The sequence below is a fragment of the Haliaeetus albicilla genome, unplaced genomic scaffold, assembly GCF_947461875.1.
Source record: "Haliaeetus albicilla unplaced genomic scaffold, bHalAlb1.1 scaffold_38, whole genome shotgun sequence".
Classification (NCBI taxonomy): Eukaryota; Metazoa; Chordata; class Aves; order Accipitriformes; family Accipitridae; genus Haliaeetus; species Haliaeetus albicilla.
In genome coordinates this window covers 2,134,375-2,141,637 of record NW_027212473.1, presented here as the reverse complement: position 1 = coordinate 2,141,637, position 7,263 = coordinate 2,134,375, and positions in this window count along the sequence as shown.

Here is a 7,263-nt window from a genome sequence, read left to right as displayed (position 1 = left end):
GCCCAGAGAAGGAACATCTCACGGTGCGCATCCTCGGCAGAGCCTGTTCCCGAAAAGGCAGACGTCCGGCTCCTTGTCCCACACGGAAGGTGGCAGCCCGGAAAGCTGTTGCTGGTCTTCACCTTCCCCCTGCAGCCTATTCACAGGCACAACAGGTTTGGGGATCTGTGCTTGCCCAGAGAAGGAACATCTCACGGTGCGCATCCTCGGCAGAGCCTGTTCCCGAAAAGGCAAACGTCCGGCTCCTTGTCCCACACGGAAGGTGGCAGCCCGGAAAGCTGTTGCTGGTCTTCACCTTCCCCCTGCAGCCTATTCACAGGCACAACAGGTTTGGGGATCTCTGCTTGCCCAGAGAAGGAACATCTCACGGTGCGCATCCTCGGCAGAGCCTGTTCCCGAAAAGGCAAACGTCCGGCTCCTTGTCCCACACGGAAGGTGGCAGCCCGGAAAGCTCTTGCTGGTCTTCACCTACCCCGTGCAGCCTATTCACAGGCACAACAGGTTTGGGGATCTGTGCTTGCCCAGAGAAGGAACATCTCACGGTGCGCATCCTCGGCAGAGCCTGTTCCCGAAAAGGCAAACGTCCGGCTCCTTGTCCCACACGGAAGTTGGCAGCCCGGAAAGCTGTTGCTGGTCTTCACCTTCCCCCTGCAGCCTATTCACAGGCACAACAGGTTTGGGGATCTGTGCTTGCCCAAAGACGCAATCTCTAACGGTGCGCATCCTCGGCAGAGCCTGTTCCCGAAAAGGCAAACGTCCGGCTCCTTGTCCCACACGGAAGGTGGCAGCCCGGAAAGCTGTTGCTGGTCTTCACCTTCCCCCTGCAGCCTATTCACAGGCACAACAGGTTTGGGGATCTGTGCTTGCCCAGAGAAGGAACATCTCACGGTGCGCATCCTCGGCAGAGCCTGTTCCCGAAAAGGCAAACGTCCGGCTCCTTGTCCCACACGGAAGGTGGCAGCCCGGAAAGCTGTTGCTGGTCTTCACCTTCCCCCTGCAGCCTATTCACAGGCACCACCGCACTGGGAATCTCTGCTTTCCCAAAGACGCAATCTCTCACGGTGCGCATCCTCGGCAGAGCCTGTTCCCGAAAAGGCAAACGTCCGGCTCCTTGTCCCACACGGAAGGTGGCAGCCCGGAAAGCTGTTGCTGGTCTTCACCTTCCCCCTGCAGCCTAGTCACAGGCACAACAGGTTTGGGGATCTGTGCTTGCCCAGAGAAGGAACATCTCACGGTGCGCATCCTCGGCAGAGCCTGCTCCCGAAAAGACAAACGTCCGGCTCCTTGTCCCACACGGAAGGTGGCAGCCCGGAAAGCTGTTGCTGGTCTTCACCTTCCCCCTGCAGCCTATTCACAGGCACAACAGGTTTGGGGATCTGTGCTTGCGCAGAGAAGGAACATCTCACGGTGCGCATCCTCGGCAGAGCCTGTTCCCGAAAAGGCAAACGTCCGGCTCCTTGTCCCACACGGAAGGTGGCAGCCCGGAAAGCTGTTGCTGGTCTTCACCTTCCCCCTGCAGCCTATTCACAGGCACAACAGGTTTTGGGATCTCTGCTTGCCCAGAGAAGGAACATCTCACGGTGCGCATCCTCGGCAGAGCCTGTTCCCGAAAAGGCAAACGTCCGGCTCCTTGTCCCACACGGAAGGTGGCAGCCCGGAAAGCTGTTGCTGGTCTTCACCTTCCCCCTGCAGCCTATTCACAGGCACAACAGGTTTGGGGATCTGTGCTTGCCCAGAGAAGGAACATCTCACGGTGCGCATCCTCGGCAGAGCCTGTTCCCGAAAAGGCAAACGTCCGGCTCCTTGTCCCACACGGAAGGTGGCAGCCCGGAAAGCTGTTGCTGGTCTTCACCTTCCCCCTGCAGCCTATTCACAGGCACAACAGGTTTGGGGATCTGTGCTTGCCCAGAGAAGGAACATCTCACGGTGCGCATCCTCGGCAGAGCCTGTTCCCGAAAAGGCAAACGTCCGGCTCCTTGTCCCACACGGAAGGTGGCAGCCCGGAAAGCTCTTGCTGGTCTTCACCTTCCCCCTGCAGCCTATTCACAGGCACAACAGGTTTGGGGATCTGTGCTTGCCCAGAGAAGGAACATCTCACGGTGCGCATCCTCGGCAGAGCCTGTTCCCGAAAAGGCAAACGTCCGGCTCCTTGTCCCACACGGAAGGTGGCAGCCCGGAAAGCTGTTGCTGGTCTTCACCTTCCCCCTGCAGCCTAGTCACAGGCACAACAGGTTTGGGGATCTGTGCTTGCCCAGAGAAGGAACATCTCACGGTGCGCATCCTCGGCAGAGCCTGTTCCCGAAAAGGCAAACGTCCGGCTCCTTGTCCCACACGGAAGGTGGCAGCCCGGAAAGCTGTTGCTGGTCTTCACCTTCCCCCTGCAGCCTATTCACAGGCACAACAGGTTTGGGGATCTGTGCTTGCGCAGAGAAGGAACATCTCACGGTGCGCATCCTCGGCAGAGCCTGTTCCCGAAAAGGCAAACGTCCGGCTCCTTGTCCCACACGGAAGGTGGCAGCCCGGAAAGCTCTTGCTGGTCTTCACCTTCCCCCTGCAGCCTAGTCACAGGCACAACAGGTTTGGGGATCTGTGCTTGCCCAGAGAAGGAACATCTCACGGTGCGCATCCTCGGCAGAGCCTGTTCCCGAAAAGGCAAACGTCCGGCTCCTTGTCCCACACGGAAGGTGGCAGCCCGGAAAGCTGTTGCTGGTCTTCACCTTCCCCCTGCAGCCTATTCACAGGCACAACAGGTTTGGGGATCTGTGCTTGCCCAGAGAAGGAACATCTCACGGTGCGCATCCTCGGCAGAGCCTGTTCCCGAAAAGGCAAACGTCCGGCTCCTTGTCCCACACGGAAGGTGGCAGCCCGGAAAGCTGTTGCTGGTCTTCACCTTCCCCCTGCAGCCTATTCACAGGCACAACAGGTTTGGGGATCTGTGCTTGCCCAGAGAAGGAACATCTCACGGTGCGCATCCTCGGCAGAGCCTGTTCCCGAAAAGGCAAACGTCCGGCTCCTTGTCCCACACGGAAGGTGGCAGCCCGGAAAGCTGTTGCTGGTCTTCACCTTCCCCCTGCAGCCTATTCACAGGCACAACAGGTTTGGGGATCTGTGCTTGCCCAGAGAAGGAACATCTCACGGTGCGCATCCTCGGCAGAGCCTGTTCCCGAAAAGGCAAACGTCCGGCTCCTTGTCCCACACGGAAGGTGGCAGCCCGGAAAGCTGTTGCTGGTCTTAACCTTCCCCCTGCAGCCTAGTCACAGGCACAACAGGTTTGGGGATCTGTGCTTGCCCAGAGAAGGAACATCTCACGGTGCGCATCCTCAGCAGAGCCTGTTCCCGAAAAGGCAAACGTCCGGCTCCTTGTCCCACACGGAAGGTGGCAGCCCGGAAAGCTGTTGCTGGTCTTCACCTTCCCCCTGCAGCCTATTCACAGGCACAACAGGTTTTGGGATCTCTGCTTGCGCAGAGAAGGAACATCTCACGGTGCGCATCCTCGGCAGAGCCTGTTCCCGAAAAGGCAAACGTCCGGCTCCTTGTCCCACACGGAAGGTGGCAGCCCTGAAAGCTCTTGCTGGTCTTCACCTTCCCCCTGCAGCCTATTCACAGGCGCAACAGGTTTGGGGATCTGGGCTTGCCCAGAGAAGGAACATCTCACGGTGCGCATCCTCGGCAGAGCCTGTTCCCGAAAAGGCAAACGTCCGGCTCCTTGTCCCACACGGAAGGTGGCAGCCCGGAAAGCTGTTGCTGGTCTTCACCTTCCCCCTGCAGCCTATTCACAGGCACAACAGGTTTTGGGATCTCTGCTTGCCCAGAGAAGGAACATCTCACGGTGCGCATCCTCGGCAGAGCCTGTTCCCGAAAAGGCAAACGTCCGGCTCCTTGTCCCACACGGAAGGTGGCAGCCCGGAAAGCTGTTGCTGGTCTTCACCTTCCCCCTGCAGCCTATTCACAGGCACAACAGGTTTTGGGATCTCTGCTTGCCCAGAGAAGGAACATCTCACGGTGCGCATCCTCGGCAGAGCCTGTTCCCGAAAAGGCAAACGTCCGGCTCCTTGTCCCACACGGAAGGTGGCAGCCCGGAAAGCTGTTGCTGGTCTTCACCTTCCCCCTGCAGCCTATTCACAGGCACAACAGGTTTGGGGATCTGTGCTTGCCCAGAGAAGGAACATCTCACGGTGCGCATCCTCGGCAGAGCCTGTTCCCGAAAAGGCAAACGTCCGGCTCCTTGTCCCACACGGAAGGTGGCAGCCCTGAAAGCTGTTGCTGGTCTTCACCTTCCCCCTGCAGCCTATTCACAGGCACAACAGGTTTGGGGATCTGTGCTTGCCCAGAGAAGGAACATCTCACGGTGCGCATCCTCGGCAGAGCCTGTTCCCGAAAAGGCAAACGTCCGGCTCCTTGTCCCACACGGAAGGTGGCAGCCTGGAAATCTGTTGCTGGTCTTCACCTTCCCCCTGCAGCCTATTCACAGGCACAACAGGTTTGGGGATCTGTGCTTGCGCAGAGAAGGAACATCTCACGGTGCGCATCCTCGGCAGAGCCTGTTCCCGAAAAGGCAAACGTCCGGCTCCTTGTCCCACACGGAAGGTGGCAGCCCGGAAAGCTGTTGCTGGTCTTCACCTTCCCCCTGCAGCCTATTCACAGGCACAACAGGTTTGGGGATCTGTGCTTGCCCAGAGAAGGAACATCTCACGGTGCGCATCCTCGGCAGAGCCTGTTCCCGAAAAGGCAAACGTCCGGCTCCTTGTCCCACACGGAAGGTGGCAGCCCGGAAAGCTGTTGCTGGTCTTCACCTTCCCCCTGCAGCCTAGTCACAGGCACCACCGCACTGGGAATCTCTGCTTTCCCAAAGACGCAATCTCTCACGGTGCGCATCCTCGGCAGAGCCTGTTCCCGAAAAGGCAAACGTCCGGCTCCTTGTCCCACACGGAAGGTGGCAGCCCGGAAAGCTGTTGCTGGTCTTCACCTTCCCCCTGCAGCCTAGTCACAGGCACAACAGGTTTGGGGATCTGTGCTTGCCCAGAGAAGGAACATCTCACGGTGCGCATCCTCGGCAGAGCCTGTTCCCGAAAAGGCAAACGTCCGGCTCCTTGTCCCACACGGAAGGTGGCAGCCCGGAAAGCTCTTGCTGGTCTTCACCTTCCCCCTGCAGCCTATTCACAGGCACAACAGGTTTGGGGATCTGTGCTTGCCCAGAGAAGGAACATCTCACGGTGCGCATCCTCGGCAGAGCCTGTTCCCGAAAAGGCAAACGTCCGGCTCCTTGTCCCACACGGAAGGTGGCAGCCCGGAAAGCTGTTGCTGGTCTTCACCTTCCCCCTGCAGCCTATTCACAGGCACAACAGGTTTGGGGATCTGTGCTTGCCCAGAGAAGGAACATCTCACGGTGCGCATCCTCGGCAGAGCCTGTTCCCGAAAAGGCAAACGTCCGGCTCCTTGTCCCACACGGAAGGTGGCAGCCCGGAAAGCTGTTGCTGGTCTTCACCTTCCCCCTGCAGCCTATTCACAGGCACAACAGGTTTGGGGATCTGTGCTTGCCCAGAGAAGGAACATCTCACGGTGCGCATCCTCGGCAGAGCCTGTTCCCGAAAAGGCAAACGTCCGGCTCCTTGTCCCACACGGAAGGTGGCAGCCCTGAAAGCTGTTGCTGGGCTTCACCTTCCCCCTGCAGCCTATTCACAGGCACAACAGGTTTGGGGATCTGTGCTTGCGCAGAGAAGGAACATCTCACGGTGCGCATCCTCGGCAGAGCCTGTTCCCGAAAAGGCAAACGTCCGGCTCCTTGTCCCACACGGAAGGTGGCAGCCCGGAAAGCTGTTGCTGGTCTTCACCTTCCCCCTGCAGCCTATTCACAGGCACAACAGGTTTGGGGATCTGTGCTTGCCCAGAGAAGGAACATCTCACGGTGCGCATCCTCGGCAGAGCCTGTTCCCGAAAAGGCAGACGTCCGGCTCCTTGTCCCACACGGAAGGTGGCAGCCCGGAAAGCTGTTGCTGGTCTTCACCTTCCCCCTGCAGCCTATTCACAGGCACAACAGGTTTGGGGATCTCTGCTTGCCCAGAGAAGGAACATCTCACGGTGCGCATCCTCGGCAGAGCCTGTTCCCGAAAAGGCAAACGTCCGGCTCCTTGTCCCACACGGAAGGTGGCAGCCCGGAAAGCTGTTGCTGGTCTTCACCTTCCCCCTGCAGCCTATTCACAGGCACAACAGGTTTGGGGATCTCTGCTTGCCCAGAGAAGGAACATCTCACGGTGCGCATCCTCGGCAGAGCCTGTTCCCGAAAAGGCAAACGTCCGGCTCCTTGTCCCACACGGAAGGTGGCAGCCCTGAAAGCTGTTGCTGGTCTTCACCTACCCCGTGCAGCCTATTCACAGGCACAACAGGTTTGGGGATCTGTGCTTGCCCAGAGAAGGAACATCTCACGGTGCGCATCCTCGGCAGAGCCTGTTCCCGAAAAGGCAAACGTCCGGCTCCTTGTCCCACACGGAAGTTGGCAGCCCGGAAAGCTGTTGCTGGTCTTCACCTTCCCCCTGCAGCCTATTCACAGGCACAACAGGTTTGGGGATCTGTGCTTGCCCAAAGACGCAATCTCTAACGGTGCGCATCCTCGGCAGAGCCTGTTCCCGAAAAGGCAAACGTCCGGCTCCTTGTCCCACACGGAAGGTGGCAGCCCGGAAAGCTGTTGCTGGTCTTCACCTTCCCCCTGCAGCCTATTCACAGGCACAACAGGTTTGGGGATCTGTGCTTGCCCAGAGAAGGAACATCTCACGGTGCGCATCCTCGGCAGAGCCTGTTCCCGAAAAGGCAAACGTCCAGCTCCTTGTCCCACACGGAAGGTGGCAGCCCGGAAAGCTGTTGCTGGTCTTCACCTTCCCCCTGCAGCCTATTCACAGGCACCACCGCACTGGGAATCTCTGCTTTCCCAAAGACGCAATCTCTCACGGTGCGCATCCTCGGCAGAGCCTGTTCCCGAAAAGGCAAACGTCCGGCTCCTTGTCCCACACGGAAGGTGGCAGCCCGGAAAGCTGTTGCTGGTCTTCACCTTCCCCCTGCAGCCTAGTCACAGGCACAACAGGTTTGGGGATCTGTGCTTGCCCAGAGAAGGAACATCTCACGGTGCGCATCCTCGGCAGAGCCTGTTCCCGAAAAGACAAACGTCCGGCTCCTTGTCCCACATGGAAGGTGGCAGCCCGGAAAGCTCTTGCTGGTCTTCACCTTCCCCCTGCAGCCTATTCACAGGCACAACAGGTTTGGGGATCTGTG